General features: G+C 41.9%; 1 protein-coding gene across 2 annotated transcripts in view; it reads left to right on the forward strand.

Moving 5' to 3' along the window:
- Positions 1 to 2,667: 2,667 nt before the first annotated feature.
- The window catches only part of rassf7a (Ras association domain family member 7a), a 36,729-nt gene continuing 20,802 nt past the window's right edge, over positions 2,668 to 18,594 (forward strand). The window contains exons 1-2 of one of the 2 annotated variants that reach the window (XM_041939119.1): positions 2,668 to 2,763; positions 8,368 to 8,499. The gene's annotated coding sequence lies outside the window, so the exon portion shown is untranslated. Of the gene's footprint in view, positions 2,764 to 8,367; positions 8,500 to 17,560; positions 17,935 to 18,594 lie in introns of those variants that run through there. The other variant, XM_041939118.1, reaches the window with a different exon arrangement.

An 18,594-nucleotide genomic window follows, 5' to 3' on the forward strand; every position in this document is an offset into this window, starting at 1 on the left:
AAGAAGACTAGCAGCCACCCTAGAGGCAGAATATTTGTCATATTCAGCTTTCAAAATTAGAAAATAATTTTCCAATTGTGGTTTACTTTTCTCATTAATTATTTCTTGGAGAATCCTTATTTTCTTCTTTGCAAGCCTTTTTTGATTTTGACCCAGTATAGCTAATAATATGTCCTCTGAGAAAGGCTTTAAATGCTTCCCACTTTATTCCTGCAGATGTTTGTGTGGTATTGATTTCAGAAAACTCCTCTCTCTGTTTTCCTATATATTTTACAAAGCATAATGGTATTCTACTGTGACATATACATATTTATTACTGTGCAACATTATTAATGCTGTAGTCACTTTCTCCACCATGAGCAATGGCTGACCCATGTACAACCTGTGTAAAGTCTGTGAAATTCTACTGAATTTTTGGCAGTATATTTTTATGGGAACTTTTCTTATAGTTCTTTGTGGCAATATATGTATTTTTACCTATTTTTTTCTTTTATATAGTCCTTTGTATAAAATGTACATATACCCGAAATGTCCCTGGCTGGGGATAAATAAAGTCTTAGTCTTAAAGTATTATCCTATTTTAAATGTTTGATATTTTCCTGTGTCACTAAAGTGTTCTTTTTCATCTTTATAATTATTAGGATACTCAAATGTTTAGCTTCTGTCTTGTTCATCTTTGAATATATTTTACAAAGTCAGTTCCACCTCTAAATTCTTATTTTTTATTTGCTTAATTTTATTTTGTGATTGTATTTATGGATTTTGTCATTGATTTGATTCCTCTTCTTTTTGGAGTGGGGGAGGAAACCAGAGCACCTGGTTTGTTGCTTTGTTTACACCTTGTCCTGATTAGGAAAGCGGAGGTGCTATGTTGCAGTAGGGCCCCAGCGCGTGGCAGGTGCTGTCCGACGGGTAGTTGAAAAAGTTTTGCACGCTGTTGGGTGTCAGTGTGGTGGACAGGACAAACGCGGGAAGAAGTATTCCAACAGTGTTGATGCCAACCTTCGCCCCAACTTTCAGACCTTCAGCACAGCGACGCCACCAGCTTTTATTCGCTGTCCGTTTTTTGTCCATTTCAGACTCAAGCAGGGCCATCTTGGCACTAGTGTTGTTATTCTGCTTGCTCAGATCCTCGACTGCACCCACCAGGTTTGTGATCTCTGTCTCCATTGTCTCTTTCAGGAACTCCAATGTGGCCACCTTCTGTGACAGCTCATTTTTATCTCTGCGGTCTTGCTCAGCTCCCTTTACACGATGCTCGAGCTCACACACTGTGGCCCTCAGCTGTTCAATCTCTTTGTTTTGTTTCTTTGTCAGAGGCTGAAGGTGGGCCACCTGAGCAGTCAGGATCTGATTTTCTTCAGTTAGTCTTGTCTCGTTTTCCTGCTGCTCAAGAACTTTAACACACAGATTTCCATTCTCTGCCTGTTTTTTGGCTATTTCAGATTCAAGCAGGGCCATCTTGGCACAAGTCTTCTTTTCCTGCTTGCTCAGATTCTCGACTGCTGCCACCAGGTTTGTGATCTCTTTCTCCATTGTCTCCTTCAGGCGCTCAAATGTGGCGACCATGTATAACAGCTCATTTTTATCCATGCGGTCTTGCTCAGCCCCTTTTACACGATGCTCAAGGTCACACACTGTGGCCCTCAGCTGTTCAATCTCTTTGCCTTGTTTCTTTGTCAGAGGCTGAAGGTAACACAACTCATCCACCATACGGTCATTTTCATTGGTCAGCAATGTGTTCTCTTCCTGAAGTTCACACACCGCTTCCATCAGACTTGCAATCTCTCCTTGTTTTTTCTTCGCCAGAGATTGAAGGTGGGCCACCTGAGCAGTGAGATTCTCATTCACAATCTTCTCTGTGTCCTGAAGTCTCTGGAATAACTGAACTTTTTGTGTGAGCTCAGTCTCCTTGTCTTTCTTATTTTTTAGCTCCGAGTGAAGCGCCCTTACCTCTGATTGGAGCTTAGAGTTGTGCTCCTGATAGCGTTTGTTTCTAATTTCCAACTCTTGAATTTTTTGTATAAATTCCCAATCCCGAGTTGTTGGTTGCTGTCTCGTTGTCTCATGTGGTCTGTGCGATTTCTCTTTTGTCTTTGGACCGCACAGAGGCGTGTTGACATTACGATGAGACATTTTTAGTTTAGGAGTCTTGTTTGCAGCCATTGAAACAGAAGATTTATCAGCCATTTATGTCAGTTCGGGTAAAAAAAATAATCCAAGTAGTTATTCACTCTGTGTCTCTTACACGTCCACAAAATCCTTCAAATAACAGTTTGTTGTTTAAGAAATTAATCCACCTGAAATCATCTCTCAGTTCTCAGATTCATACTGTTTGAAAGCTCCATGTGACGTCATATGTGCTTTGATCAGTGGCGTCACTGGCGCATGCGCCGTAGAATGACACTCCAGCTGCAAAATTCAAAAGAAAACATCTGATAAAAATACAGGCGTAACATTTCCGGTCTCATAACAGGTACTTCGCATTTGAATTGAATTGAATCAGCTCAAAGTGGCGCATTTGAATTGTATGTTCTTAAAATATTAAAATTATTGAACGTTTATCCTTCGACATTGTTCTGCTTTATCCCGTGTTTTAACACAAATAGTCTTGATCCATACTTTTAATATGAAAACTGCCGGAAGCCGTATAATTTCTGTTTCCGGGGTGGTTTGACAGCAGCGGAGCTTTGACGCCGAGTCTAGACCAGAGGATAAAACGCTCGGTTGTCTGCCGCATGAAGCTCGACTTCTGAATCTCTCGTAAGTTGTTTTCATCTCCTTTTATTTTCTGTCGGAATAATGTGAAACGGCAGCGCTTGTGAATTTTGATAAAGGATGCAACAAGTGCTGGCAAGTGCGCACATAGCGCTGCACCTGCAGGGTCAGGACAAAACTTTTCTCACTGACTCTGTTGTGTAACTTACACAAGTCACGCTGAATTTCGCCGACGAACTTGCTCTTATTGACGTTAAGTTTAATTTTCTAAGGCGCTCACAATGTTATGTCAATGCCTTTGTTGTCAAATAGTGGTTGACTTTAGCTCAGTCACTTGAACACCAAAATCTGCTTAAAATTCAGTCAAACTTATGCTAACGTGACCCGTTAACCCTGTCCAGTTGTTAACCGTAACGTCAGCAGTTTTGGTCAATATAGAAATCATCAAGCTAAAGTTAAGGTGAATAAAAATGGCAATGCTTCTTCAACAATTTGTGAACAGCAACAACATTGTCAACATCACAAATACTACTTATCGACGTAATCTCCTTGTCAATATTAGCACTTTGCATTAAATTATCTTACTGCTAATTTAACATTTTTTTTTTATTGAATAGATGAGTGTTTTACCAGCATCATCTTAAGTGATTTAGCCATCCAGAGGTCGACCAGTTGAGACATTTTTTTTTTATGAACAATGAGGTTTCATAACACCCATTATTTGTCCATTTGATTTTGGCATTTTTTCCTTGAAAAATTCTTCAAATGATTAATTGCTTATCATTGATGAATTTTCTGTCTAATGGACAAATCGCGTTATCTTCCGCTTGGCTTATGACTCTTTGTTCCCCTGAACAAGACCCCACTAACCTGAAGATTTACTGCACTGCCACCATCCCCACAGCAGCATCTTCTGCGGTGCAGTAATATATGTTTGCCACACATGTTCTGATGCACATATACAGAAAATATCTTTATCCATGTATCTGTCATTGTCTACCAGTCTGTCCGGCTGTTCTGCTCAGTTTTTAGTCTGACAACATGTATTTGTCTCTTCCTTTTCTCCATTGTCCCTGCAGATCTAATTGTGTGTTAGTTGTTTGCACTTCCTCTACTTCTCCTTTGTTGTTTGTACCTCTTCACTCTTACATCCTTTTTTTTTGCATCATGTTATTTTCTTTCCTTTTCTTTATCTTTCCCACTTTGCAGATTGACCACAAGTGAATAGCTTTGTGCGTGTGGTTTTTGTGGCCTCGTCACATCTGGGCTATAATCGTTTCATACATATTTTATTTACGCTGTAATGTTTTTTCCATTAGTGTGTGGTTTTTCCCATCTGATTAGCTGGTGAAATAATCCTTTGACAGATTCTATCAGATAGTGTTGGAATGAGTAACTGTTTGAGAGTGAGGCAGAGATAGGATGTTCTGCAGTGTTTTTGTTTTGGTCATCCTAAGTGAAGTCTCCTTTAGTCCTTTGAAAGTGATAATAAATGCAAAACTGTCAGTGGAATTGAGCCTGATGACACCAAGGAAAAATAATATTTAAACAGGCAAATATGTCTGATTATGGGAATGGATTTAGACCCAGTGTTGCAGTTAAAATGCATTTAGTATTTTCCTCTTGTGTTTCCTGTAATAAAGTAGCAGCACCCTCATGTCTTAATGCTGGAGTAAAATGAAAAGCTTGGCAAAAAGTTGAGAGTAAAGTGTTTAGTTGCTTGACCTTGTTGTCCCCCCTCCAGACCATGAAATTGCTCCGTGGTGATTCATCTGTCCAGCTGCTCAACACTGGAGAATATAAAGGCTTGTCCACCAGCTGACAATCCTGCACACACATGCACATATACCCAATCTTCATCTCATAGACACTAAATCATTTCAACACCCCTTGTGTTAATGTATTGACTCTCAGGAGCACTGGGATAGTTAAGGTCTGCTACAGAGCAAACTAGCATAGACAGGATGCTTAGATTGTGCCTTTAATGTAGGTGTCAGATCTGCCTTCTGAATTCCTGATGAACAACAGTAGATCAAAACTACACTATATTTAGTGTACCATTTGTCCAGTAAGGTGTTACAAAGTATTGAATCGCATATTTGACTTCGCATCATGTGAGTGTAAGTGTAGCCCCATATGTGCTCTGTTTTGATTTTCCTTTTCAGTTTAATTCTATAGATAGTCTTAAGTAGAATGGATAGGAAAGTGCAGTTTATTTGCATGCTGTAAGTTATTATTGTCAAACTTGTGAAGCTGACTGCTTTTGGTGTTGTTTCATTATTAGGTTCCATCTCATGGCTGCATGTTCCATTTTCAAGGATATCCCAAGAATCTGCTGTAAGCCGTGGCTAAAGAATGTGCCTATTATCTACTGACAAGCAGATACATGAGTGTTAATCCTCAGATAGTCCTCTCCATTACTTAAAAAAAAAAATCAATGGTAAAGGCCTAGACTTGTCATTGCTGTCCAATGCGTTGGATACTGTTGGCTTTGTCACCTTCTCTTGCAGTGGCTCATCAGCTATCCTGTCACACTCACGCTGTGGAGAGGTAATTGGGCCCCTTTTCACTTGGTAAATGCTGCTCTGAGAACGAGACCTGCCTGCCACTGCTGAAGGAGGGTAATTTACTGGCGCTGAGGCGATACATTACAAGGTGGATGATTGTGTTCAAATGTACAGCACATTGCTGAGAAAGTGATAGATGTGTGATTTCAGTCTGAGTAATAAACCAGCCGCCTAACATTCGTAGACTGTAGTCTCACTGTTCGGTAGGGAATGTATGCTGGAGAGCCTCACTGTAATTTAGTTTACTACCGTGGGCAGATGCCAGGGTGCATTGTAAAAACACGATTCACTGCACATTCATAGGGATTTTGATTTTGAAGTCTATGCAGTTTACAGCACCGTTGTAAACTCAAATAAAAGTAACTTTGAGACTTGGGAAAATGAGTGAAATTGTCTACTTTTACAAATAGCAAAAATAAAAAGCTTTTGTCCTCTTGTTCAGGATTCAGGGGAAACCAACTGAATCAGTTTAGGTCAAAGCACTGTTGGCCATTCATTCGTTGAGATAACACTAACCTGCAAACTAGTGGTTCTCAAACTGAGTCAGACCACCTCGAGAGTCGAGTAGGATAATTTTAGTGGTAGCAAGATTAGTAGGGGACGGGATGAGACAATAATTTCTACTGTACAAATGCATTTTCAGGTCTGTCTTCAGCCATCTGCTAATATTGAATCCAATCAACCTGAAAAGGGATTTGTGCATCGCTGCTTTTTCCAGATGACATACCTTTGCTGGCTTCATTGGGCCCTGACCTCCACTGTGCAAAGGGGTTGTTTGAAGGCAGGTGCAGAGCATTTGAGATGAGGGTCAGCACTTGTAAACCTAGAGCTTAGTACTCCTTCGGAAAGAACTGGATTGTTCCCTTTGGGTTCATAAGTAAGATGCTGCCCTTAATGAAGGAGTTCAAGTATCTCTGAGTCCTGTCATGAGTGATGGGAAGATGCGTTTAATTGACAGATGGTTGGGTGCACCATGTGCAGTGATGTGGACAGCATGTGGACTGAATCGAGGGTCTAGGGATTGAGGGTGGCGTATGCTGTACAGAGCGTGAAGCCTCTTGAGGCAAATTTGTGATTTGTGATATTGGGCCATATAAATAAAATTGACTCGACATGACATCACAATCGTATCAGCCTTAACCTAATAGACAAGAATATTGTTTTGCGTGCATGGAATGGCTGGATTTCTCCCTTCTGGCTCATGTTCAGCTTCAACACGTTGTAATTTCCTGCACAAACATGGATAAATCTAGCAAGTGTGCTCGGGTATGCCCTCATTGACCTCACATGACTTACTAGTTTGCACTGGTCTTTACACTTGCTCCTTTAAAATAGATTGCAATGATAATACATGTGCCATTTTACCTCTCTTTTACATCTGATAAAACTGCCAAACCTGAGATAACACTGCATTTACCATCGTCAATGCAATCATCATCCCACGTCAATCTGAGTTTACAACTGTAATGTATCCCCTAATTTGTGCCAACTTCATTCCCACCTTGCTTTGTTGCACAACCCTGACTCCAAAATAGTTGAGACACTGTAAAACAGAATATGATCATTTGCCAATCGTTTTTGACATACACTCAATTGAAAACAGTATAAAGACAATATATTTAATGTTTTGCCTCTTCTGAATTTGATGCAACAACAAATTTCAAACCAGTTGGGACAGGAGCAAGAAAAGACTGGGAAAGTTGTGGAACGCTCCAACCACACCTGTTTGGATCATTCCACAGGTAAACAGGTTGATTGGTAACAGGTGATAGTATCATGATTGGGTATGAAAGGAGCATCCTGGAAAGGCTCAGTCGCTAACAAGCGAGGATGGAGCGAGGTTCAACACTGTGAACACATGATTGTATTAAGAATGTTACTGCATGGGCTCAGGGACACTTTGTGAAACTGTTGAAATCCCTCCAGCATTTACTTGCATCTAGCACCCCCAAAATGTGGTCTTTGTAGTGGACATAACAGCACTTTAAAGGCGGGGTAGTGAATTACAGTTTGAGTGTTATTTATTTCTTTGCTTCAGCTGTTTTACCATTGTTTTCTTCTGACTGTTTAAAGACTACTGATCAAAGTATTTGTAATAAATTCCATCTGCTGCTGATCAGTTGACACGAGCGTCCCCTTTGTAATTACTTGCACGTTGACAGTTTGACAGCCACCGCTGTTAAACGTGTTCGACCACATGAGCCAGCATTGCCACAGCTAATCATCAAACTCTCATGACCAAAGAATTGTCAGCACACTTGAAGAAAATGCTGAATTTTGGGGCATTTTTAGATGCAAATGGTGTGAATTAAGATTCCAGTTGTTATTCCTAACCCCCCTCCTGAAAATGAACTAAAATCAAAGAAGTGAAACAACCTTCCTTCAAATAGAAACAAATGTAACCTAATAGAGCCACCTCAGTGATTTAAAGACTGAAAGGTGAGGAGGCAGTTTTTAAAGTGATTCAGGTTATATATTGATGGTCAATACAGTTTAGGAAGGAACTTGTAAATAAATAGCCTAATATGGAAGTACATAGGTCATGTTTGAGTGTGCCAGCTAGAGATAGAGCCGTACCATTAGTGTCACCCGTGCTGCTCAGCATTGTTCCTCATAGCAAACAGAAAGAGGCTACAGCCAACCTGTTTGGTAGAAATCTGTTGTGAAGATGGGACTGTGAGGAGGGTGATGGGGAAATGGTTTGTTCCCTTATGCAGACAGTTACGGGATGGAGTCACGCCTGGTGACCTGTTCCCAGCCTCTGTGACCCAACTCTCTACCTCACTTCTTTTCCACCGTTTTTTCTCCTTTCTGTCCTTTCTTTTTCCTGTCTTTATCACCCTCAACCCCCCAACTTCTTTCCCCCGTCTCAGTCTGTGCATAGGGAGTGGCTTTTTAGCAGTCATGTGACTTTTTGTCTGAACACAATTGCCGGTGTTTGCCATTGGCCGATTTTTCTTTGAAAGAGCGTTGGTTTCCCGGGTGACGGGGAATGGCGGCACCACTTCACTTTTCTCTGCAGCTGCCCCCCCCCCTCCCCTCTGCATTGCTCTTAGCCGGTCTCTCTCTGTCTCTTCCGCAGGCTGTGGTGGATCAGGTAGCCGTGAGCACGACACACGCAGACACTGACAGGATTGTGTGGCTCTTCCTCCTCCTCTCCCTCTTCTCCTTTTTCATCAGGCAGACAGTCACAGAGACCATTAGACTGCAGGAGGTGAGTGAAACAAATGGCCTTTTTTGTTGAGATATGCATGTTTTTTTTTCCCCCCACTGAGTTTCCTGTTTTTGTTTCTTTTCTAGTTGAACTACACATGGCTGAACTGGTTTTCAGTGCTTCAAACAGCGTACAAAGTAAACATAAAAACCACGTCAGATTAGTCATTGATTAAACAATTACTTACCGTTTTAAAGTTAGTCCTTGTTTTTTATCATTGCATTAGTCACCATGGTAACATCGTATGACATGTTTAGGAAAAGGCATGCTTAGCACTGTGACAATATGTAAGATTAAGCGATATTAACCGATGATGAATCATTCAGAAATCTTTGTCCGCACCAGTACGATCCTTTATTGTATTTCTACGACTAACTGAAGTGTTCCTGTATTTGTTATGGTATGGCACATAACGTACACTGCCACAGTTGGCTTGGCATGGCTTTTTAAATGTCCAGCAGGACAGACTAAAACCATGTGTAGACGACACAGTCAAGATGGGCCAAAGTTATTTCTCTGCTGTAATGAGAGCTGTACAGTAGGCTTAGTTCTTTTTTATGTTCCATGAAAGATTCAACAGCTGTGTGCGCTCTCTGCTCTGCTCGCCACGGCACAAGCACAATGTGGGTTGTGTTTGGGAATCGGGCCACTGTGGGAGGATTTTCTGGCATGGTTACTGTCCTGAAGTGGTGCCCTCTCTGCTTCCCTTCTTGGGCCAACCAGGTGGTCGCGTCTGTATGGTCACCGTGGTAACGCTGAAAACAGGCTCCCTGCCCCTCCCTCAGGTGCACTTTATCTGATGACCTGAAGGATCCTCAGCACACACACACACACTCATAGTCCCGTACACACACTAGCATCTGTTTGTTGACACTTGACCCCTCACATAGACAAGGGACACATGAAAGAGGAGTTTGCTGTCGGCAGATGTGACTGATTTCTGTCGCTTTTATCACCGCAGAATGTGGTCCGCCAGCTTATATGTCATGAATATGAGGTAAAAGGCCTCACAGGGTGCAAAAATGTGCATCAAACACATTAATTGGTTGGAAAGTTGAAGTAGAGTGATTGCACTTAACTTTAAAAGAGTCAGAAAGAGTCAATAGTGATCCTTAATAGCAGAATTTAGCTTGCTTTAAATTCACCTCAAGGCACCACCCTTAAAAGGGGAAAATGATGGCCAATTAATTAATTCAGTCTCAGTTCTGGAGGCTGTTACTAAGTTCTCGACTATATGACCATAAGGCGAACCTGATTCCAGAAAAGGTTGCAAGTTTAAATAAAATAGAATGTGATAATTTGCTAATCTTTTATGACATACACTCAACTGAAAACAGTACAAAGACAATATATTTAATGTTTCACCTCATCAATTTAATTGATTTTTGTAAGTGTATGCTTATTCTGAATGTGATGCCAGCAACGTGTTTCAAACAAGATGGGACAGGGAACGTGTGTGAAACACATGATTGTCTTTAGGATTTAATTACATGGGCTCAGGAACACTTCAGAAAACCTGCTTCATACACACAAAGCACATCAAGTTCTTTTTGAATGAAAGGTTTATTAAACTAGTAACTACACACATGACTAATAACTGCTAAACCAGAGAAAGGAAAGACTAAATGCAACCATAAATAAATGCAATGAATACAGCAATGAACAATTTCTTTTATTATTTTGGAATCCTTGAAAGCAAGCAGCATGAACTTAATTAGTCCCTATGAATATTTTTTTCACCAAGTCAGCTTCCCCTCAGGCTATACTCTTGTCTCTTTGTAAACAACCAAGCCATTTATGTCTGCCTGTTGACCTTAGAGCACCTCAAGCAGGTGTAGAGTCTGGAGTCTTGTGCTTTGTGTAAAGTCATTCTTCAGGGCTTTTTAAAATGATTGAGCCTACTCATGTTTGAGGCCACAAATTAGGCCGTTCACCATTCCAAGCCTCTTGTAACCTGCAGGCAGATTTGAGGCTGCATGGTCAGATGGTGTGGAATTCAAGCTATTTTTTGAGTATGAGTATGATGTTTTGGACTTATCAGTTGCTTGTCTGTATTGAATGTTTGAAGACTCATTAAGTGAAGGGCTGGAGTGGGTGTCATTGGTCCACAGCCTGGCATCGCGTAGCTGATGCAACCAGGAGGAAACTGGCGCCGAGGCCTTGTTGTTGCTTCTGACAGCCTGCCATGATGTCACCACTGCTGACCCGACAATCCTGACATTCCTGCTGATAGGGTTTTATGCAGACGTGGAGGGGAATATGTGGGAGATATGTGGGAGAGATGCACAGACTTGCACACATATGGCCTTTGTCTAAGCGCTGATTAGTAATCTGCCATATCCACTGACACACACACACATACGCACGTACGTCATTAATTCGGCCTCATGCATATGCCCACTCCAGCACACATTCAGACCCTCTAAAACTGCAGCGAAGATGGTGATGACAGTCTCTCCGGGCTCGTTAAAATTCAACAGGTCTTTAAGTGTCTGCACTTGAAGTTCTGGCGAATCTGTTTTGCATATATCCTCTGCTTCAAGCTCAAATGTCTGTTGTTAGAATGGTATGATTAGAGAGATCCAACTCCATTATGCACTGGTATCATTATGTCTTTATGTGTGTGCGCATGCGTGCATTCATTTCTCTGTTTGTATGTGCTTACAGTGCATGATTGTAGCTACAAAAGACTTTCTTACTATAACACAGCTACAGCCTTCCTTTGATCCAGTAAAGCCACCGAAGGAAAGAGATGACAGGCCCGGTGCAGTGAAAGCTTTTAAATGCTGTTTGTGCTCTTTGAGCTGCAGGTGTTTGGATAGTCCTTTCCCCCAGACACTAAACATTGTTTTGACTAAATGGACAGAAAAGTGAGGGTGACATCTTGGATCTATGGAGGACAAATTGAAAAGCATTTAGACTCAACAAACAGGTGTAAGAAAACATTGCCAGACAAACAAATCACAGGCGGAGGTGTGGAGAGGAAGGTATAGACAGACAGACTTGGCGTCAGTGAGTGTGTCCGGGGGCCTCTCTGTCGCTCTGTGTGGGGCTTACAAAGCTTTTGTTCACCTTCGACCCCTGACCTGCTCCCACCTGAAAGCTCCCCTGTCACTAACTCACATTTCCTGTGCATCCAGTGTGCCCCCCTCCTCTGGCTTTTGTTTTTACTGAGATCATCATTAAATCAGCAGTTCAAACCCACAATGCAGGCCAATATCTCATCTTGCTCACTCTTTTTCTTTGGTTCCTTGCTCTCTCGGTGCCCATGGTATTTACCAGCATTGTAGTCTGTGGATTTGGTCCCCCTTCTGTCCTGACAAATCCACTGCCAGGACCTGGACCTGGTACAGAGGTGGTCACTGGCTTTATTTGATTTTATGTGAACTGACTGAACCGCCATTTGTCATTATGAGACTTTCTGGTAGATTAAAAAGTAGCCTACATCAGCAGCCTCAACCAATGGCACTCAACCCATTGCATTACTAATAAACAATATGATAACGTGATTAACCTTCTTGGTTCGGCAATGTCATGTACAACATTAAAGTTACGCCATATACAAATATTTCTGGAACACTGCATGCTAGAGACTTTCTTTTTGCCCGGAAGGACACGGTTGTGTTGTTTCAATGAGGGATCCGGTGCAATTGTATTGATTTCAGAAGCTTTGTAATCCAGCCTTGAACTGTGATAGCGTTTTGGAGGCTGTGCAAAATACATCTGTAATGAGGAATCCAACGCCGAATGTCTTCTGTGATTATTTATCCATTTTCCCACATTGGAAACATGTATTTTTGTTATTAGCATGGTTTTTAGCTGTCCACTTGCAGTCCCAGGAGGCCTTTGGTTGAGTCTGTCGAACAATCAGAGGCCGTGTTTCTTCTTTCTGAAGTCTGTTTATAGGCATAAACATTTTGACATTTTCTCAAGTTGCACCAGGCTGAAGTAGTATTGTCGTGATTTTTTTCATGTTAAGCTTCAGAAGCAGAAAAGTTGTGTTGAATGGTTGTTGTGAGAAATGAAAACATGATGTGGCTCTGATTGTGGTGCCGGCAAGCGTTCGTTCATAGACTCTCATTATGTTCTGCTTGGGAGCGCTGAGTCACATGTAACACCTAGTGGTAAAATTTGCTATTACCTGTCTGGTATTTGGCTTCATGTCAGACCGGTTTGAAAATTTTGCCCAACCCTACACTGGCAGTGGTGTCTTGTTGGCTTTGCCACTCTATGGTTTTGTGGCTCACTTGCACTTCTTGCATGGGTGAGGTACAGACAGAAATGGAAAGGTGATCGTGGCTACCAAACTTGATGATCCTACAACACTCACAGCTTTCTCCCAGTCCCAATCAGACTGGCTGTAGCCTATTTTATATTACTGACAGCAACGACACCGAGCACCACAGTATGATACTGTTGGTGCATCTTTTTCTCAAGAGACAGACAATGACTATACATCTAGAAGTAGGGTGCAACTGACCAGAGGGAATGAGGTAAGGAGCTCAGACATTGAGGCACTGTTAGCAATGTGCAATATGACCACTTAAAAACTTATCTTATGATAAATGTCCACATTTATTTAACCTCAAAAAATTAGTTTTGTCGTGTGGCCCATCAAAAATGCAATGCAAGGCCATGTGAGAGGTAGCAGTGTTTTTTGAATGGGGGCCATTTAGTCCCGAGCCAGTCTGGACTGGTTCTGAGTAACAAGGGAGAAAAAGAGACGATGGAGAAAGGGTGCCGAAGTGCAGCCAAAGTTCTGACAACTTGGAAGCCGCTAAAAGCCAACCGAGATTCTCTTATGTGCTTCATTAGTGCGATCTGAAGAGTGTTCAGAGAGAAAAAAAATAAGGCTGTATTTTGTTTTTTTTTTTGCCTTCGTTTCGATCCTGTGTTTGGAGAAAAGTTTGTTTACCAGCAGCGTGTATGTTGATCCAGTTCTCTTCCTGTCATTTTCAAGTTGTACTCAGGTTCACCTTGGCAATGTATTTTCAATATAGCCATCGTTATTTGTAAAGAGATGACATAGTGACATGCATTTGCTTCCAAAACATGAATCATCTTCTGGGCCAAGTTTCTGGGAAGAAAACAAAAGTCTTTGTCTGTTCTCGGTGTGGGATGTGCTATATTTACATCTCAACAGTGCAATTACCTTTGCTGGTGAAAGCCATCTCGTCTGTGTAATGATACACAAGACATAGCTCCACTACTTTAGCAACAACGTTGGCCTGACCATAATGAGACAGCAGTGCTATACTTAGGCATGTTTGGCACAAACAGAGCATTACTACCTTGTGTTGCTTGCCATGAGTACAAAAACCAATGTCACCAGAAGTTCAGGATTTTGTAACATGTTTGGTCTTCTGAAAATAGAGCCAACGTACTCTGCTCCAGTTCCATTCACTGTCCAAGCTTTAGTCTTGAACGGTCTGTTGTCCACCTGTTGAAGGCTGTTTTTAGTGAAAGGCTGAATAAATAGAGGGAGAAGAAGGGGTGGGGGTTTTAACAGAGAAGATGGGAAAGGGGTGAGCCATAGCAGCAACTTAATGCTATTCATTCTTGGTGAATAATGGCCAACAAAGACACTATCAGCATGTATTCCCCTCACTCTTCTACCCTCCACAGAACCTATTGAACTGCTGCCAGACCCAACCAGTCTATTTCTCAGCCAGAGAGCCATCTTCCTGTCTTCTCTGAGCGGAGTTATGGCTGGCTCGCCACTCTTTGGACAGATTTATACCTACTATCACTTGTTGCGGTATGAACTTAGTCGTAGGTGATGATTGAAAGCAGTCAAATAGCTGTGTAGAGTGTGGGGTTGAGTGCATTTACAGCCTTTGTGCAAAACGGGGATGGATTTCTTCTTAAAGCGCAGGTTTTAAAGATTTTCAGGCCTCGTCTTTGTTTTCTTTAGCGTCTTTGCTGAATGCGGAGGGAGGGTAGGAGGAGGGGAAGAAACGGGGGTTGCAAGAATGCTTGAGTCACACAGAAAAAGAGGGATGATATGTGGGGTTTGACAGGGGAGGGTGGGATGAGGGAGGCACAGCAGTGGGAGGTGCCCTGAGGAATGCCTGGAAGGTGTCAGAGAGGTCTTGGAGACTTTGGACTGATAATCCTCCACATAACATTACAATGGCCTCACCCACCACTCTGATTTCAGCCCTGTTGTCTTTCTGTCTTCAATCTCTCAAACCAATGAGGAGAACTCACCGCCTGTTAACCTTTGCTTAGTCATGTGTTACAAAAAAAGTCCTTAAATGAACTTGTGGGTCTGACGATGGACAAGCACATGACCCACTGAAGGGTAATAGCTTGTCAGGATCCATAAAGTGTACTTACTTCTCTGCTGCTTTTAAAATGTCACTCCTCCTTGGCACCTTAGCCTTTTCTCACTGTGGCCTTTAGTACCTAAGCAATGCCTCAGGAGGCAGTTCCCCCACTCTTTTTTTTTTCTACAATGTGGTCTAAGTGATTTGTCAGACAACACAGCTCTTAGATGTGCCAAAAGCTTTGCTTTATAGACAGAACAGTGAAACAGTTCCCATAGATGTGAACTGACTCTCTGTGGGCCTCTGTGACTCAGCCGGGCTAAAAGCTACAGCATTCTTCACTGTGGTCTTTTGTTTGCATGATTTAATTCATCAAATTAATGCAATTAATCCAAGACATCTATTTTTGGAACATCTGCTTTATACAATGTGCACGCTGGTTATTAGGCTCTATGACTGCATGTCCTCATTAGTCTGTTCAGATAACAATCTGACGTCAGATAAAGGCAAAGTAAACACGAGGATGAAGCAGGTATTGTCGATGGCCTGCTGCTGCTGAATCATAACTACGAGTTTCATAACTACGATGTTTTTTTGTGCCGCAGGAAGCAAAAAGTTTTTTTTCAATGTTTTGTGATGCTGCAGTGGATTTTGAAACTGGCATCATGTCATATTTTATCCAATGTCATCGGCCAAAAATGAATAAAAATAAATGTATTTTAAAAAATAACAATAATACTAACAAAAAAACAAGAAAATGAAAAAGCAAAAATCGTCACAGTGCAGAACAAATAAGTTGACCAGAAAAAGGTGTCAAATTTTTCTGGGTTAAAATAAGACCCCCAATGATAACCAATATTATCTTATCACAGGTTTATCAGTAGTGGCGTATATTTTGGCCATTGAAGAACAAGACAAAGCAGCACAGGAATGCCAAAGATGTTTTAGAGGTAGTTTAGAGGTGATGTCGTAGATAATCCATCAGAGTTTACTTTTTAGCTGTAAGATATCTTGCTCAGAACATATCTTGGTCACTATGTTCTTTCCAAAACATTTTTAGGACATTCTTATCAAAAACATTTATGTTTATGTGTTAATTTTAAAAAGGAATATCAACAGATTTTGAAACTCGCTGATACTGACGTTGGTATTGCCTTTATAAATCCAGCGTTGTTTGGATTTTAGTTGACCGTTAACAACTGCTGTAATTACAATAACTATGATAAAAATTAAAACTGATTAGTTGTTGTTAAACATGGCTGTACCTTCTAAAGGCTTCATTATGGCTTGTGTTATCCAGGAGCATATTCATTTTGTAAGCCATCATTCTGGTGCTCTGTGTGCACTGTAATCTTACAGTAATAACTGATAACAGCAGCCATTTATCATATGCTTATTCATATGATTTTTACTATTCATCATTACATGCAAATAGTCTGCAGGCTAATCTTTTTTGAAAGTTAAGTGTGTGGGATTTAGGGGGAACTATTGGCAGAAATGTGACATTATGTTCACAGTTATGTTTTCATTGTTGTATCATCACTGAAAATAAGAAGTGTGTTTTCATTACCTCAGAATGAGCTCTCTACTTCGACTGAGAGAGCAGGTCCTCTTCCATGGAGTCTGCTCTGTTGCACTGCCATTACTCTACAATAGCCCCAGAACGGATAAGCCAACCACTTGCTTTAGATAGCACCTTTTGCATTTTTTGTGGCCGGCGTAGGGGAGGGTGAGATGAGGGTATTCAGTTAATTGCAGTCTGCAGCCTCTCGGCTAGATACCACTAAGTCCTCCACACTGGACCTTTAATATATACACATTATATATATATATATATAAAATATATACTGCCTATCTCGTTGGTCAGACACAGCTAAGCTCTGTGTTGGTGTGTGGGAGGAGGGTTGTGGTGATAGAAGCACACTTCATGATAGTGGCGGTGTTGTTGTTCCATCAACAAATGTCGAGTAGTTTCTATAGTCGTTCAGGCTTTTGTTTTGTATTTGTGTTGCTCTCTGGACCAGAGTGGTCAGATCTAGGTTGCTTCATCCTCTCATTTTCCCACAGGGCGTAGTCAAACTCAAACACACACACACACACACACACACACACACACACACACACACACACACCACTCACGTGCACGTTTGTACTTCTATCCTTATGAGGACCCTCATTGACACAATGCAGTCTTAGCCGCTATTCTATTCTATTCCTCAGACAGCCCTCTGAAGGGCTGAAATGTCCTCACTTCCAAAGGTCTAAAATTCAAATTGGTTCTCACAAAGATAGCTGTACCAGAAGTACACACACACACACGCACAAACATCCACACACACACACACAGTCTCTGCAATTGCACCTGGTCTGCCGGACTATGACCTCATTCCAGGAAAAGGAAGTGAAAATCACCTGACAGTGCTGTTCTTGTGACAGGAGACCAGAGGTTGGATGTTTAATGCCTCAGGTCATAGATTGTACAAACAGTAGAGGCTCATATGTAAATACACATGCATGCAAAGAGTTTCCAGTTCGTCTTATCTCTGAGTTTTCTTTCAAGCGGTCCTCTGTGTCATTGGGGAATGTAGAATAGAAAGACAGTAACATGAGAAAATTGATATAGAGAGAGAACGACAAAGCCGAACACACAGTTTCAACTACCTGAAAAGGGGGAGGTACCCGATCTGTCAGCAGAGCAAGAAAGGGTGGGGAGAAAGAGTGTAAGAGAGAGAGAGAGGAGTGACTGAGAGGGTGTGTTTCTGTGTGGGTGAGAGACACAGAGAGAAGGAGGAGGGGTGTCGACAGAGAGAGAGAACTCCAGCAGTCAGATCTTGGCTGTGGTGAGGACACCCAGGAGAAGTGCATTCCTGAGGCAGCAAGCAAGGAGAAGGCAGCAAGATACAGCGGACAAGTCACGGCATCCTTTAAATCTCCCCGTGACCACGTCTCACTGCTTCTGACCTCCGTTGGACTCGCACGCTCCTCACACACACACACACACACACTCTCACACACGCGCTGCCTTGCACAGACACCAGCGGCACAACCGGCTCTGCCGCTCCGTCAGAAGTAAAGGATTTCACCAAGTGAGAAAAAGAGACGGAGAGAATACAAACTGAGGGAGGAAATAAAGACACTGAAGAGAAGGATAAGATCCTCTCACTCGGTGAGTGTCGCGGCTTCTTTCACAGATTGTTTGTTTGAATGTGTCCTTGCCTGTTTGAATGTCAGTGTCGGGAAGTTCCTCTGAATTCAGCAGACCTGTCTCTGGCTCTGCTGTATGTTCCAACATGCATGTAAAGGGAGCTGTTATTATTAATAAGTGTCAGCTTGTGTGTGTCTATTTGTTGTGAGCGGCACAGGAACAAGTATCTTGTGTTATGTCTTTGGGGATCTTAGCTGTGTCTTCACATGTACCTGTTGACACTAGACCCGCCACCCAAGTCTTCCTGTACGAAAGAAAAGCACTCAAACCTGTTTGGGTGAAACTTCACTCCTGTTTTTTCACTTTTTCGTGTGTTTTTTTTTGTGTGAGTGTGTGCTCTCACTGTGAGCCAGACTGCATGTTTTTGTGTGCAAGTGTTGGAACTATGAGGCAAGTGCAGGCTATCTCTTACACAGGTCGCCTGTCACACAGGCTGCTGCTCCTTTTACCACTGTAGGATTAAAGATTAATTTATGGAGGGCACGGGCAGAGTTCAGCTCACTCGCCGCATGTTCCTACTGCATCTAACTGTTAACGTGCTACACATCTCAAATGCCAACACTTTGCGAGTCTGATGCACCAAACCACTCTAAGCCTATTTAAACATTGACTCATCATTAT

The sequence above is a fragment of the Chelmon rostratus genome, chromosome 6 (assembly GCF_017976325.1).
Source record: "Chelmon rostratus isolate fCheRos1 chromosome 6, fCheRos1.pri, whole genome shotgun sequence".
NCBI classification, from domain to species: domain Eukaryota; kingdom Metazoa; phylum Chordata; class Actinopteri; order Chaetodontiformes; family Chaetodontidae; genus Chelmon; species Chelmon rostratus.